Raw genomic sequence first — 14,814 nt, forward strand, 5'->3', positions numbered from 1 at the left:
CCAAACAAAACCCTAAAACTTCCCAATATGATTGTAAATTAAACAACACACTTGTAAAAATTCTGGGAGTTAAGAAAGAAATTACAAAGGGATTTAGAAATATTTTTATTTTTTTATTTTTATTTTTTTAATTTATTTTTTATTGGTGTTCAATTTACCAACATACAGAATAACCCCCAGTGCCCGTCACCCATTCACTCCCACCCCCACCCTCCTCCCCTTCTACCACCCCTAGTTCGTTTCCCAGAGTTAGCAGTCTTTACGTTCTGTCTCCCTTTCTGATATTTCCCACACATTTCTTCTCCCTTCCCTTATATTCCCTTCACTATTATTTATATTCCCCAAATGAATGAGAACATATAATGTTTGTCCTTCTCCAACTGACTTACTTCACTCAGCGAAATATTTTTAAATGATGATGAAAATACTGTATACCAAGGTATAGCTAAAGCTGTAGTTAGAGGGAAACTGATAGCCTTAGATGCATATACTAAAAAGTTTGAAAAGAAAAAAAAGTTTGAAAAGTAATGTCAAGTAGTTAGGAAAATAACAGCAAAAATAAACTCAAAGAAGTTAGAACAAGGAAAAAATAATAAGACATGAAATTAATAAAGTAGAAAACAAGCATACTATAGAGATTCATGAGATCATGAAGGCCGATCTTGAAAAAAGCTAGGGTTATTGATAAAACTCTGCAAAAACTGATAAAGAAAGGAAGAAATACACAACACATATTAGGGATAAGAATGACTTCACAGTCACTGCATAACTTACATGATAGAAACATATGCTAAATAACTGAAAATTTAGAGAAATATATGTAATTTTTAAAATTAAAAAATGCCTTAATGATATCAAAATGGAGTAAAAATGTAAATGATCTTAAAACTAATAAAGAAAATGAATCACTAATCAAAAACTACCCTCCAAGGAAGATTCTTGACTTCTATGGCTGCAGTGGAGCATGCTACCAAGCATTCAAGAAACAAAATTTTTATTTGTATTTTACATAAAATCTTTCACAGAAGAACAGGGCACCCCACAACACATTTTAGGAGGCCAGCAGACCCCTGGGTAGCTCAGTAGGTTGAGCATCTGACACTTGATCTCAGGGTTGTGAGTTTGAGCACCCTGCTGGGCATGGAGCCTACTTTAGGAGATAAAAAACCAGGGGATCCCTGGGTGGCTCAGCGGTTTAGCACCTGCCCAAGGTGTGATCCTGGAGTCCCGGGTTCAAGTTGTGCATCAGGCTCCCTACATGGAGCCTGCTTCTCCCTCTGCCTGTGTCTCTACCTGTCTCTCTGAGTCTCTCATAAGTAAATAAGTAAAATCTCTTAAAAAAGAGAAAAAAAAAACAAGGACAAAATGAAAAATAATTTAAAAACCACATAATCTATAATCTCACTCATGAAAATAGATGTAAAATCTTAAAATATTAGCAAACCAAATCTTAGGACATACAGGAAGGATAATGTACCGCGGCCCAGTTGAGTTTATCCTAGCGAGTGCAAAGTTGATCTGACATTAGAAAATCTATTAATGTCTGCAGCAAATCCAAGGAAATGTATTCAATATAACCCCACTTCCATTCGTGATTTTTTTTTTTTTTGTCCATTGAGGCATTTTATTTACACATATGAATTACATCCCTAGAAAAAAAATCCCAGGATTTTCCCTGTGTTTTCGTCTTGCTTCTTCATGGTCCGTGATGCCAGCTGAGGTTGTCAGTATAATGAAACCAAACTGGCGGGATGGGAGCAGGTTATTCTGCCATTTTTCTGGATCTTTCAGTTGTGCATCAAATCTGGGGCTGATCATTCCACACTTGTTTAACCTGCTTGTGAGGTTCACAACAATTTTCCCAGCTCTGTGATCATCAATGATTTCAAATTCACCAATGTAACCATGCTTCATCATCACAGTGAGAAATCGGCTGATGACTTTGGAGCATGGCCTAATAAGAACCATGAGAGGGGTCATCATAGTGAGAAATCGGCTGATGACTTTGGAGCATGGCCTAATAAGAACCATGAGAGGGGTGTTTGGCTCTCTTTTCAGCTTTGTTAATGCTCTTGAGAGCATCTGCAGAGATGGGGGGCGGGGACGGAAGGGGCGATTCATGATTTTTAAAATGCTTAATAAACTAGCCAAAGGAGATAATACCCATAACTTGCCAAAATTATCTACAAATTCCTACAGCAAACTTCATCCTTGATTGTGAAACCTTGACATTTTCTTTGAGGTTGGAGATGCAACAAGGATGCTGATGCTCTCTCCTATGGAACGTTTTATCAGACAAACGAGGTTACTCACGCATTGTTGGTGGGTGCTTAAGACCGTCCAACCACTCTGGAAAACACTATGATGGTTTCTTTAAAAACTGAACACGTAACTACCATGTGACCCTTTGGGTAATCTTTGGGTTGCACCTTCGGGTATCTTTCCCAGAAAAAAACCTATACTCTGATGTTTACAGCTGTTACATACTTGTAACAGCCCAAAACTGGAAATAATCTGGATGTCCCTCACAGGGTCAAGAGGTAAAGTAACTGGTGCATCTTGCCCTAGCCTTCTCCCCTGCACGGCTGGCTCTGTCCCCCCTGCACCTAGCTGCTCTGGGTGCTCCTCACTGCACCTGACACTAGGTTTGGTGCGGGGCCACCGGGCCCAGGCCGGTTCCCCAGCTAGAGGCCGTGGGGAGGTGAGGGCAGTCCCCTTGCTGCAGCGGGGGACTCCGGTGGGACCCTACTGAGCCGCCCCCGGTACTTCAGGTCCAATCCATCACTTAGCCTAGTTCCCGTCACTTTCAGATCAGTACATCATCTACACCCACTGCCCAAGGGCGCCCGGCTAGCTCAGTCGGTAGAGCATGAGACTCTTAATCTCAGGGTCGTGGGTTCGAGCCCCACGTTGGGCGGCTTATTTTCTTGCTTTGCAGCGCTTAACTCGGCAGGAGGCAATTAGGGGGCAGTGTGGATGCACCACAGGGGGGCAGCCTTCCACGCAAGGCTTCCCGGTGACCTAGAATTGAAAGACAGGCGACGCTGCCGGGGGTGGGGACACGCGACCGGGCGGCCCTCGCTGGCTTTTGCCCGAGGGTCACCAGCGGGCTCGCTGCTGCGAAGAGCGTCTGCGAAGTGACCCCGCGTTGCCGCGGGGACGCACCGACAGTCTGCCGGGCTGGGGCTGGGGGCTGGTTCTTGAGTGAGCGCTGGGGCCTCCAGAATAGGGGGCGTCAGGGGCTGCTCCCCACCCTGTGGGCTCCTTCCGCGCCTGAGCTCTGCCTTCCCCTGCGGGTCTAAAGTCCCAATCCCCCTTCCCGCGTCACTTCTTTGATCCCATTCATCCCAGTCCCCGGGGCGCCACGAAGTCATAGGAGAGCTGGAGGCAGCTAGCCCTGTGGCTCGTTGGTCTAGGGGTATGATTCTCGCTTAGGGTGCGAGAGGTCCCGGGTTCAAATCCCGGACGAGCCCTCCTTTTGTACGTAGACTTCATGTTAGAAATTGAAACCGCCCGCGGACCTCAGCCTTTGCGCGACCAGACAGGACAAGGCACGAGAGGATGAGAAGAGAAACTTTAAAAGCGTCCAGCTGGTTCCGGCTGCTTTAAAAACTTTAAGCAGGAAAAAAAAAAAAAAAGTAAAAAAAAGTAATAAAAGTAGAAATTTAAAGCTGGAGGCCCAGGGCTACCGCGGTGCAGGCATTCCGGGGCAGGGCGCTCCCCGGGGCAGTGCAGGGCTGGAGGTTGGGGAAGGGGAGTCCCAGAGAAGCAGCGCTCCCCCGCAGTCACCCCTTTGTGGGTTCAAGGCCAGCCATTCCCCAGAGGCGCTCAAAGGCCCCCTGCTAAGCACCCAGGAATTTACACACGGAAGTGCTGGCGGTGACTGTACTTGGACGGAGCGCGGGGCCCTCCTCCCTTCTCCCCCCACCTCCTCTTTCCTTATTCCCGTCCCCCTGACCTGGGCGCTCCAGGCCTGGGGTCCGAGTGCGCTCAGGACTAGGGTCCTGTGCCCCTGTCCGAACGTCAGACTGTGAGGTCCAGGAGATGGGAGGTCCAGGTAGGGCTTGACTTTGACCCCTAAAGAGTTTCTATCCTTGAGAGCTGCTTTCCGCAAAGGGTGCAGTGTCCCGGCTCTCCAGGCACCCGGGCCCGGGCCGTAGCTCGGGCCGAAGTCCTTTCTTCCAGAACCCACGCGGGCCGCGAGGCTGCCTGTAGAGTTAGATTTCCTGGGGGCAACCCTCTCTGCTCTAAAGGCTTCCCCCCCCCCGTAAGCCTTTTTGTTTTGTTTTGTTTTGAAAAAAATTGGTAACAGCTTTAAGGAAATTACTACAAAGAAAGAAAAAAAAGAAAACATTCCTGGAGGACTCGTGGTTTCCAGTAACACAAATGGGCGGGATTTGGGGGAACCAACCGTTTAGCTAAAAAAAACGGAAAATGTTGGATATTCAAAACAAACAAGCACACTTAAAAGCGGCGAAGAGCTTTCGGGAGAGGGGAAAAAAAAATCCTGGCTACATTTAAAGGGAGGCGGAAAAGCAGAGGGGCGCGTGGATCCCCAAGCCACGGTCGCATCGGGGGCATTTGCCCATCTCCGAAACGTGCGAGACGAAGGCAAAGCTCGGGATCCGCTCCTGGGTTCCCCTTGAATCTGTGTCCCCGAAAGGCGAGCGTGCACAGAAATACACCCGTCCTACCCCCACGGGCCCCCAGCTGCTTCTGGAAGGCGTGTTGCCTCGGGCCTCCTGCTCTCACGCCTTCTGCTAAAATGCAAATAATTTTTAAAAAGAGGCGGAGACTCCGAGCAGTCCAGCCCCCCCCCCCCCCCCAAGGACCCCACGTCTACAGCGTCCTAGCTTGTCTCGGCGCCGGAGACGCGTGTCCCCTCCCTCCCAGGCCGGCCCTCCCTGCCTGCCGCTTCCCCCTGTGGGCCTGTGGGCCGATCGCCAGGACAGGCGGCGCGAAGGACACAAGAAGACGCGGCAACTAATGCAAAGTGTGCTCTCTGATTCGGCTTTGGATTTTTTTTTTTTTTTAAGCCATAAAGCGTGGTTTGGGAGGAAATTCGAATATGGACCGTACGTTCGATAATCGTGTGGCACGAATGACAAAGGATAAATTTGGAGGCAGGCTCTGAGGTCCCGGGAGTTCTTATGGGGATGGGGAGAGAATCTTAGGAGGCTTGGGATTCTGCTGATTGATTTTTTTAACCCTTGGATAAATTACAAACCTCCGTGAATACAGGCGGAGGTGTTTGAAGGAAATTGCAGGGAGCGTGTCCCGGACCCCCGAGGCTCCAGCTTCGGGCCGCCCCGCCGCGCGCGGTGAGGTCTGGAGCTCAGCCTCCTCGCACTCGAGCCCCGAGAGGCACGGTCCAGGATAGGATCCTCCCGCCCCCCGCGGCTCCGGCCTGGGCCGAGGGGCTCCGACTTTGGCCTGCGGGGGGGCGTCCGGAGGCCTGCCGGGGTGGTCTCCCCGCACCGCCCCCCACCCCCAGCCCTGCGCTCCGTGGGGTCCTTGGTCAAGCGGGGTCCGGGGAGGCCCGGGCGCTTATCAGCGGCGCAGCTGGGGGGCCTGGCCGGATGCTCCACCGACTGATCCAGCCGGAGTCCCTCACTGCTCTCCGAATCCATCCATCCCAAGGAGAAGCGAGCCCGTTTCCGAGCAGGGGATCCCTTCTGGAGGAAACAAAAGAGCCAGACTCCGCGGAGCCGGCACGGGAGGAGCCGCAGGGGCGCAGGCGGAGGCGGGAGACTGCGCGGTCTGCGCGGAGCTGCGCGGGGAGGGGCTGCTGTTTGGTTCACGACTGTTCTGAAAGCTTGAATGCGCGCTGCAGAGACTCAGGCTGGTTTTGAGTTAAGTACCCAAACCAATCTTGGCAACACTTTCTAGCCACTGAGCAAGCAGCTTGGCAGCTGCCCCAGTGGCCTAATGGATAAGGCACTGGCCTCCTAAGCCAGGGATTGTGGGTTCGAGTCCCACCTGGGGTAATAGGAAGGACATACCCTTTAGGTGTGTCAGGAAGTTTTAGATTACAGGGTGGGAAAAACCCACCCACCGGAAAGGAAGGAAATAAACCAGGTGGAACTCAAAGGCTCTTCTAAGATCTGTAAAGAAACAGCGGGGAGTTTCTCTTCTACCCAATCAGTAGGGAAAGAGGAATGTGCTCTAACATCCACACTTTGATAAAAATCTGTCTTAGAAGTACTGATGGCTACAAGGAAAACTGGCTAATGAACGTACTAAGAGTCTCTGCTGTAAAGCTCCACTGTGCAGGTGTGTGTGTGTTCCAATTTTTGTAAAAATGGTAACTCTCAAGCCACAGTTGTTTTAGAAGGAGTGCCCAAAAAGGAAATGGGTCTAAAAGGCTGTGAACACTCAGGGCCACTCAGGCAAGGGAAGAAAATAGAAACCAGCAAAATTCGAAGTATGAAGTTCAAAAGGTAAACAGAAAATGTGAAAAACAGACGTTGCACCTATGATACATGAATGTCAGAACTGAATGGGCATTTGGAGAGAATCAAAGGTGACACCGGCCAATGATAACGTTGACTTGATCTGGGTTAAGATCGTGGGTGGTGAGATCCCTGGGTGGCTCAGCGGTTAAGTGCCTGCCTTCGGCCCAGGGCATGATCCTGAGGTCCCAGAATAGAATCCCACATTGGGCTCCTACATGGAGCCTGCTTCTCCCTCCTCCTGTGTCTCTGCCTCTCTCTTTGTGTCTTTCATGAATTAAAAAAAAAAGATTGTGGGTGATTTTCTGCCTGGAGTTCTGTTGTTTCAACATAGTTGCTTCTGGGACTTTTTAAAATTCCCTCAGGGCCTCGTTATTCGAGTCTTGGTGTCAGTCCAGGATTTTGGTGTCCAGCAAATGCTGTTTTTGACAAGCTTGTAACTCGGCACTCTGGGTGACCCAAAGGTCCTGTGTCCTCAGAAATGCCATGTGAGGCTTGTGTTCTTGCTCAGGTGCATGGGGTCCAGAATCAAATCTCAGAGCAGCCACCTCCAGTGCTTTTTTGTTTTTTCTTTTTAGTTAAAAAATATTTTATTTATTTGAGAGAGAGAGAGAGAGAGAGAATGAGCAGGGGTAGGGACAGAGGGAGAGGGAGAAGCAGACTCCCCGCTGAGCAGAGAGCTCTACATGAGGCTCCATCCCATACCCTGAGATCATCACCTGAGCAGAAGGCAGGCGCTTAACCAACTGAGCCATCCAGGTGCCCCCTTTTTTCCTTTTAATAACAAAAGTGGGGCAGCCCCGGTGGCTCAGTGGTTTAGTGTCGTCTTCGGCCCAGGGCGTGATTCTGGAGACCCAGGATCGAGTCCCATGTTGGGCTCCGTGCATGGAGCCTGCTTCTCCCTCTGCCGTGCCTCTGCCTCTCTCTCTCTCTCTCTCTGTGTCTTTCATGATTAAATAAATAAAATAAAAAAATAACAAAAGTGAGCAGCGCTGGTATCAAAACAGAGGAGAGAGGGCAAATCGCCCCTGATAAGACGCATAATGCATTTCATGCTCGGGTTAAATGTCAGTGTGGCCTGTTAAGTTGCAGGCATCAAGCTTGGTGAGGAAGAAAATAAAAATGAAAAGGAGCAACTTCCCCTGATCCAGAATCTGACTCCTTTTCTTCTTCTATCTTAAACAATCCATTTTGTTAATTGCTTATAGCAATAGGTGCTTATAGTAGGTGTTCAATAAACATTTAAATGACTGAATGACTCATAGGCCAGTGGTTTGGGGTATGCTGGGGCACCTTTGGGACCTACAACTTATGGGAAGACACAAGGTCTCAGCTAGGGAGGCGTTTTCCTGTTGGGTGTGTTCTGTGATTGAGACCCTGCTCCAGGACCCTGACCACAGAGTCCCTGAGCCACTTGCTGACCAGGAGACCTGGATCAAATCCTCGGTGTGTGTGTTTCTCCTTCAGCCAACAGTTAGCGGTGCTCCAGCTCTATCCTGGTGATCATGCCAACGGTGCGTTTACACTCTTTTCTGACTAGAAGTGGCAGCTGTGTGCTGACACCTAGCTCAGACAATAGAGCATGAGACTCTTAATCCCAGCGTTGTGAGTTCAAGTCCCAGAGTGGGCATAGGATTGCCTTTCTTCTTGTGCACTAGGCAGAAGAGAAGGATGAGAAAGCTGACATTCCTTAAATACATGCCCAGTAGATGTCCTTGGGTGAAACTTCTTAAAAGTTAGCAAGACTCAGGGGCACCTGGGTGGCTCAGTGGTTGAGCATCTGCCTTTGGCTCAGGTCACAATCCTGGGGCCCTACAGGGAGCCAGCTTCTCCCTCTGCCTGTGTGTCTCTGCCTTTCTCTGTGTGTCTCTCATACATACATACATACATAAATAAAATATTTTTTAAAAGTTAGCAAGACTCAGAAACATGATGTGCATAGGACTGTATCATTTTATTTTTTATTTATTTATGACCAACAGAGACAGAGGCAGAGACACAGGCAGAGGGAGGAGGTGGCTCCATGCAGGGGGCCCGACATGGGACTCAATCCCGGGTCTCCAGGACCACACCCTGGGCTGAAGGCGATGCTAAACCACTAGGCCACCAGGGCTGCCCAGGACTGTATCATTTTAATTAGATGTAGTCTATTCTCAATCTTGGCACTTTTGACATCATAAATCAGATCATTTCCTGTTGTACGGGGCCATCCTGAAAACAGCGGAATGTTTAACAGCACCCTTGGGCTTTATCTTCTAGATGCCAGTTTCTCCATAGTTGTGACAACTAAGAGTGTCTCCATATGTCCAGTGTCTCATGGTTGTGAGCTACTTGTCCAGAGAATCAAGCCCATAAATATTGTTGCAAATAGTTCTCATTTGAGATCTGACAGGAGAGCTAGCTTGGCATAGGTCCAGGGTGGCCTGCCATGGCCAACCTAGAAAGCAGCCTAGTGTTGTCAGGAAATGGGCTATTTCCTGTACAGAGGGCTGAACAAATAAGTTAATATATTGAGGCTAATGGGAACCAGTTTTCTCACTGGTGGAACTGGAAAAAAGGAAAGCTTCAGTAAGTCCTATGGTGTTGTATAGGATTGGGGGTATTAGTAATGGTATTTGATAACTTGGTAAAGGTGTGTCACTGGGAAAGATGGTTTATGGTAGTGACTTTATAAAAGCAATTTTAAAAATATTTTATTTATTTACTTGACAGAAAGAGAGAGAGAACACAAGCAGGGAAAGTTGCAAGCAGAGGGAGAGACAGAGAAGGCTCCCCACTGAGCAGGGAACTGAATGCGGGGCTCGAACTCAGGACTCTTAGATCATGACCTGAGCTGAAAGCAGATGCTTAACCAATTGAGTCACCCAGGTGCCCCTATAAAAGCAATTCTTATAATGTTTTATTTTACGCTTGAAATTAGAAGTATGGGACACCTAGGTGCCTTAGACAGTTAAGCATCTGCCTTTGGCTCAGGTCATGATCCTGGGGTCCTGGGACTGTCTTGCATGGGGTTCCTTGCTCAGCAGGGAGCCTGCTTCTCCCTCTGCCTGCCACTCCCCCTGCTTGTGCTCTCTCTCTCTCAACTTGACAAATAAATAATTAAAATCTTTAAAAAATGATATTAGTAACTTATAAAGTGAAATAATTTGATGCTATATGAATGTCCTGTTCCCCAACAACTTACTACATACTGCTTTAACATTGTTTCATAATCACTGTCTCAATAATTTATTTCACTGGGAGTTAAAAATGAAGGTTTCCTAGTTCTATAATTTTTCTGTATTTCATAACTGGCATTATTCTGTAAAAGAAAAGTTTTTCCCAAAAAATGACCCCAAGGTGACCTTCAGACTGTTTTTAAAAAACAGGGTACATGCTAAATTCTTTCCCTTTATTTATATTCACCTCTAGTTATGGCAAATAACCTTAATTTTTATACTATTATTACTGATTCACAGATTTTAATATATTTGATGTCTTATAATCACTTATAGTTATTATTCTATTGATACTCAAATTGTTTCAAATTTGGCCAGTGGGAGAGCCTTTAAATTATCATGTATGGATTGGTGTGATCCATTTGAAGGTCATTTGTAGGTTAGAAATGTCCTCGTTGAACTTTGAGTATTTTCTTATTTACTGGCACACATATAATATCCTAGACTCACCTTACTTTATTCTTGCCCAGACTTGGAATCAGCCCTGTCTCTATGGAATCCTATTTCTTTTTAATAGAAAATGGTGTTTAGAAACCAATATCTGAGTACTAGGGGTGTTCACTGATACTGGGTTGTCATTGATTGCAGATTTTGTTTCTTGTTTAGTTCACTTTAACTTTTATTTTTTAAAAATATTTTATTTATTAGAAGGAGACAGAGGGGGAAGAGAGAGAGAGAGAGAAAGAGAAAGAGTGTAATCAGGGGGAGGGACAAAGGGACAGGGAGAGAATCTCAGCAGACTACTTGCTGACCATAGGGCCTGAGGTTGGGCTTGGTCCTGCCACACTGAGATCATTACCTGAACTGAAATCAAGAGTCTGAAACTTAACCAACTAGGCCATCCAGGTGACCCAGTTCACCTTAACTTTAAAAACAGCTTACTGGGGGTCCGTTGGTTGCTCAGAGGTTTAGTGCCTGCCTTCGGTCCAGGGCATGATCCTGGGGTCCAGGATCGAGTCCCACATCAGGCTCCCTGCACAGAGCCTGCTTCTCCCTCTGCCTGTGTGTCTGCCTCTCTCTCTCTCTGTGTCTCTCATGATTAAATAAATAAAATCTTTAAAAAAAATAAAAACAGCTTACTAATTTATCCTTTTTTCTTAAGTGTTCCTTCTCCAATCCTTTGTTCAACTCAGCTGATGGAGCAACTAGTGGATCATAGTAACTAGATTTTTTTTGTTCAAGGACATTCCTTCCCATTTCCATTCTTTGGATCTGTTTGGGGAAACTCCTCCTCTCCTCCATTCAGTCCTGATGATAATGTACATCACTGGATTATCACATGGAATGCATTGGGTGTATGATCTAGGATGACCAGAACACCCCACTCTCCCATACAAAGTGGTTGGTTCAGATTTGGGTGTGGATCCAAGAAGGAATGAGCACAGCCTTGGCTGGAGTTAATAAATAAACACTGTTAGGGGCACCTGGCTGGCTCAGGCGATAAAGCATGGCCAGGGATGGCTAGTCCGGGAGGATGTGAGTTTGGAGGTTCTGGTGGCCTCCCTGTCTGCCACATGGAGAGAAATAGTCTGTAGAATGAAGTCAAACAGAAACAAATAAAATAGAGAGATGAGAAATACAGGTCCTGACACCATTATTTGGGCCCCTGCATGTAGCCCTGCCCGAAACTTGCAAGAACTTTGGACTTTGCAATTACATCCAGCAATAGATTCTACTTCTCCTAAGCTGTTAGGAGTTGGTTTTTCATCACTTGCAAACATTTTTTTTAGTAATTCAGGAACTACTTTCCCCCTCATCCACAGGTCCTTGATAATGAACTTTGTGAAGTGTTCTTGGCCTGTTTTGGGGATAGAATGTGCAGAACTTGATATCTGATATGAGTCTGATGGAGGTATGAGGACTCATTATGGCCCTGAGGTTCTTATCTTGAGTTACTAGGAGCAGATGAATATTTATTGAGATGTCATAATCAGAATGCAGAATACATTGTTCAGGGCAGCCGGGGTGGCTCAGCAGTTTAGCGCCGTCTTCATCCCAGGGCCTGTTCCTGGAGACCTGGGATTGAGTCCCACGTCGGGCTCCCTGCATGGAGCCTGCTTCTCCCTCTGCCTGTGTCTCTGCCTCTCTCTCTCTCCTCTCTGTGTATCTCATGAATAGATGAATAAAATCTTTAAATAAATACATTATTCATAAATAACTCAAAGTGAAAGATCAGTTAGAGTAACACTCTGGTTTCCAGAAGACATTTTTTAAAAATTTTTATTTATTTATGATAGTCACACACAGAGAGAGAGAGAGAGGCAGAGACATAGGCAGAGGGAGAAGCAGGCTCCATGCACCGGGAGCCTGACGTGGGATTCGATCCCGGGTCCCCAGGATCGCGCCCTGGGCCAAAGGCAGGCGCTAAACCGCTGCGCCACCCAGGGATCCCTCCAGAAGACATTTTTAATTTCTTTTCTTTTTTTAAAGATTTTATTTATTCATGAAAGACACAGAGAGAGAGAGGCAGAGACAAGGCAGAAGGAGAAGCAGGCTCTCTATGGGGGAACCCGATGAGGGACCCGGTCCCAGGACCTCGGGATTATGCCCTGGGCAGAAGGCAGACACTCAACCGTTGAGCCACCCAGCGATCCCCAGAAGACATTAAAAAAAAAAAAAAGATTTTAATTACTTAGAGAGAGAGAGAGAGATACAGACAGAGACAGAGAGAGACAGAGAGATTACATGAGCAGGGGGAGGAGCAGAGGGAAAGGGATAGGCAGATTCTCTGCTGAGCAGGAAGTCCAATGCCTGATGTAGGGCTCAATCCTGGAACTCCAGAATCATGACCTGAGCTGAAGACAGACGCTTAACTGACAACCACCCAGGCGCCCTCAGAAGACTTTTTTTTTAGTGATTCAGATGCCATTTCTGGCCCAGGTGTATGGTTTTTAGGAGTAACCCTTTCATATTATCAACTCAGGAAAATAAAACTTTACAGTGCATGAGATCAAAAGATTCATGAGCACCTTAAAGCCAAATCTTATCTTCAGTACTATGGAGTGGTAACTATTGGACTTAGAAATTCTTTTTTTTTTTTTTTTTAAATTTTTATTTATTTATGATAGTCACAGAGAGAGAAAGAGAGAGAGGCAGAGACATAGGCAGAGGGAGAAGCAGGCTCCATGCACCGGGAGCCTGATGTGGGATTCGATCCCAGGTCTCCAGGATCACGCCCTGGGCCAAAGGCAGGCGCCAAACCGCTGCGCCACCCAGGGATCCCTGGACTTAGAAATTCTATGTTCAAAAAAAAAAAGAAATTCTATGTTCCTCATTGGCATCCATGTTATACTAATTTATAAATGGACTCAACAATAGTTCCTATTCTACTTCATTTACCCTCAAATTAAAATATAGAATAAAAAACTTATCAACTTATGAAATGAAAATGAAAATGACTATTGCCCTATGAACACAAGATAGTATTTCCAAATGATTTTTATCTAGAACATAGATAATTGAGTAGAGAGTGAAGGATGTGAATCCCTTCAGCCTTCGTGTAGTGGACATGGTCTCTAAGCCCAGTGCATTGATGAGAGTAGGGGTAATGAGATGATTTATATAAATTACCTAACTTAATCTGAACAACTGTACAAAATGAATATTATTTTGTGGTTCTGTGAGGGTTGATAGATTTCTCGAGGTTGTACAACTGGTAATATTGGATCTGAGAATTAAGTGTACATCTGTGTGAATCCAAAGTTTATTCTTTTAATTCCTATAGAGCATCATATATATTTCCTAACAAGGACACCATTCCAGCTTGGGTGGGGATAAAATATAGGATTGTGAGTTTTCTCTAGTAGAAAAAATTGTTGCTAATGATTTCCCCTAAAAGATTGCATCATTTGCAATATTGCCAAGCCCTAAAGCTGCAATAATGTAACTCACATAACAGGTCTTTATCATCAGTGTTGGATCCAAAAGAGCCCAAGGAGAAGGGACAATTAATTACTTGCTGTTTGTCTCTAATGAGGCTCTTAGGGACTATGGCCCTAGTGGCCATGGAGACTCTTGTAAAGAGCTGGCCCTCTGATTCCCTCAAACCTCCTTCCTGTACCAAGGCTTAAGTCTGTGTACTCCCGCCCTTGTTCAAGCAGATTTATCCTGAAAACCTGAAAGACAAGTCCCCTTTGCTCAAATCAACAATCTCTGGCCAGGTCTGGAAAAGTGAAGCAAACTTTTGATTTCTGGTGACTGTAATGAATGTCGTTCTTTCCAGGTAAGAGTCAGATCAGTGAGACTATCAATAGCTAATTGTTAAGATAAACCTTTGTGGAGGGTACTTCTCACTACATCTTTTTTTAAAATGGAACCAAAGAAACAGTTCTGAGATCATCAACCGTCCTTGCAATGACCCAGTCATGACCATATATGTCCTGTATGTTTATGAGACCTGAATGAGACCTGAGCTGTGGGGAAAACTAATTGACCAAGTTCATGCCCATAATTTTGTGTCATTTCCATTTCCATTTTACAAGTTAGACTGAGGGAGCTCAGTGGACACAACCAAGAAGGGCTGGCTCAGAGCTCTGTAAAGTGCACATTATCATACTGACTGATCACTGATATCATCCTCAGAGCAAATATGTTAGGAATGTGTAACGTGTCCAGATTAGAAACACTGGAAATCAAAAATGTCCTGTAAGGCAACACCACTAATGATAACCATGACATCAATATCCTTTATTAGGGTGTGTGCTTACTATATGTCAGTCTCTTTGGTAACCACTTACATGTGTTCTCCAGTGCTCGTTATAAATATTAACCTCTCTATTAATATTCTTATGTCTATTGTGATTTATGACACTATTCTAAAAAATATTTTATTTATTTGAGAGGGAGAACAAGTAGGGAGGAGAGGGAGAAGCAGGCTTCCTGGGATCAGGGAGCCCAATGTAGGGCTTGATCCCAGGACCCCAGGATTATACTGAGGCAAAGGCAGATGCTTAACCAACTGAGCCACCCAAGTGCCCCAATTTATGACACTATTTAAAGATATAAGGTCATGATAGAAAGTTTAAACATACAAAGAATTTATGGATAAAACCATTGTCACAATCTTTCAATGTCCTTCCAGAGGCATGGCTTTCATTTTCCTGATGGAAGAATGAATGATGGCACAGAAAAGGCCATCACTGGCC

The 14,814-nt window shown here is 45.9% G+C and overlaps 3 non-coding genes across 3 annotated transcripts; all 3 read left to right on the forward strand.

Moving 5' to 3' along the window:
- Positions 1-2,844: 2,844 nt before the first annotated feature.
- TRNAK-CUU (transfer RNA lysine (anticodon CUU)) lies at positions 2,845-2,917 on the forward strand. Its single transcript has one exon. It is a non-coding gene; the product is annotated as a tRNA-Lys (tRNA).
- Positions 2,918-3,401: 484 nt separating this feature from the next.
- Positions 3,402-3,473, forward strand: TRNAP-AGG (transfer RNA proline (anticodon AGG)). The gene has a single exon. It is a non-coding gene; the product is annotated as a tRNA-Pro (tRNA).
- Positions 3,474-5,914: 2,441 nt separating this feature from the next.
- TRNAR-CCU (transfer RNA arginine (anticodon CCU)) lies at positions 5,915-5,987 on the forward strand. The gene has a single exon. It is a non-coding gene; the product is annotated as a tRNA-Arg (tRNA).
- The last annotated feature ends 8,827 nt before the right edge of the window (positions 5,988-14,814 follow it).

This window comes from Canis lupus, chromosome 8, assembly GCF_048164855.1.
Source record: "Canis lupus baileyi chromosome 8, mCanLup2.hap1, whole genome shotgun sequence".
In the NCBI taxonomy this organism is placed as follows: Eukaryota; Metazoa; Chordata; class Mammalia; order Carnivora; family Canidae; genus Canis; species Canis lupus.